A 2,110-nucleotide genomic window follows, 5' to 3' on the forward strand; every position below is an offset into this window, starting at 1 on the left:
AACGGCGTTCCTTAACGGTTTCCTTAAGGAAGAGTTGTATATGATGCAACCCGAACGTTTTGTCGATCCTAAAAATGCTGACAAGGTGTGCAAGCTCCAGCGATCCATTTATGGACTGGTGCAAGCATCTCGGAGTTGGAACAAACGCTTTGATGAGGTGATCAAAGCATTGGGGTTTATACAAGTGGTTGGAGAATCTTGTATTTACAAGAAAGTGAGTGGGAGCTCTGTGGCGTTTCTAATATTATATGTGGATGACATATTACTGATTGGAAACAATGTAGAGCTTTTTGAGAGCATAAAAGGTTACTTGAATAAAAGTTTCTCTATGAAGGACCTAGGAGAAGCTGCTTACATTCTAGGCATTAAGATCAATAGGGATAGATCGAAACGCCTGATAGGACTTTCACAAAGCACATACCTTGATAAAATTTTGAAGAGGTTCAAAATGGAACAGTCCAAGAAAGGGTTCTTGCCAGTTTTACAAGGTACGAGATTGAGTAAGACTCAGTGCCCAGCAACTGATGAAGATAGAGAGCATATGCGCTCCGTCCCCTATGCTTCAACCATAGGTTCTATCATGTATGCGATGCTGTGCACTAGACCGGATGTTAGCCTGGCCATAAGTATGGCAGGTAGGTTCCAGAGTAATCCAGGAGTGGATCACTGGACAGCGCTCAAGAATATCCTGAAGTACCTGAAAAGGACTAAGGAGATGTTTCTCGTGTATGGAGGTGACGAAGAGCTCGCCGTAAAAGGTTACGTCGATGCAAGCTTTGACACAGATCCGGACGACTCTAAGTCACAAACCGAATACGTATTTATTCTTAATGGGGGTGAAGTAAGCTGGTGTAGTTCCAAGCAAAGCGTCGTAGCAGATTCTACATGTGAAGTAGATTACATGGCTGCCTCGGAGGCGGCTAAGGAGGGTGTCTGGATGAAGCAGTTCATGACGGATCTTGGAGTGGTGCCAAGTGCACTGGATCCAATAACCTTGTTTTGTGACAACACTGGTGCCATTGCCTTAGCAAAGGAACCAAGGTTTCACAAGAAGACCAGACACATCAAACGACGCTTCAACCTCATCCGCGACTACGTCGAGGAGGAGGACGTAAATATATGCAAAGTGCACACGGATCTGAATATAGCAGACCCGCTGACTAAACCTCTTCCACGGCCAAAACATGATCGACACCAGAACTGTATGGGTGTTAGATTTATTACAATGTAATTCACATGGTGATGTGAGGGCTAGATTATTGACTCTAGTGCAAGTGGGAGACTGTTGGACTTATGCCCTAGAGGCAATAATAAATGTATAGTTATTATTATAATTCCTGTATCAAGATAATAGTTTATTATCCATGCTATAATTGTATTGAATGAAGACTCATTTACATGTGTGGATAGATAGACAAAACACCGTCCCTAGCATGCCTCTAGTTGGCTAGCCAGTTGATCGATGATAGTCAGTGTCTTCTGATTATCAACAAGGTGTTGTTGCTTGATAACTGGATCACGTCATTGGGAGAATCACGTGATGGACTAGACCCAAACTAATAGACGTAGCATGTTGATCGTGTCATTTTGTTGCTACTGTTTTCTGCGTGTCAAGTATTTATTCCTATGACCATGAGATCATATAACTCACTGACACCGGAGGAATGCTTTGTGTGTATCAAACGTCGCAACGTAACTGGGTGACTATAAAGATGCTCTACAGGTATCTCCGAAGGTGTTAGTTGAGTTAGTATGGATCAAGACTGGGATTTGTCACTCCGTATGACGGAGAGGTATCTCGGGGCCCACTCGGTAATACAACATCACACACAAGCCTTGCAAGCAATGTAACTTAGTGTAAGTTGCGGGATCTTGTATTACGGAACGAGTAAAGAGACTTGCCGGTAAACGAGATTGAAATAGGTATGCGGATACTGACGATCGAATCTCGGGCAAGTAACATACCGAAGGACAAAGGGAATGACATACGGGATTATACGAATCCTTGGCACTGAGGTTCAAACGATAAGATCTTCGTAGAATATGTAGGATCCAATATGGGCATCCAGGTCCCGCTATTGGATATTGACCGAGGAGTCTCTCGGGTCAT

The sequence above is a fragment of the Hordeum vulgare genome, chromosome 3H (genome assembly GCF_904849725.1).
Source record: "Hordeum vulgare subsp. vulgare chromosome 3H, MorexV3_pseudomolecules_assembly, whole genome shotgun sequence".
In the NCBI taxonomy this organism is placed as follows: Eukaryota; Viridiplantae; Streptophyta; class Magnoliopsida; order Poales; family Poaceae; genus Hordeum; species Hordeum vulgare.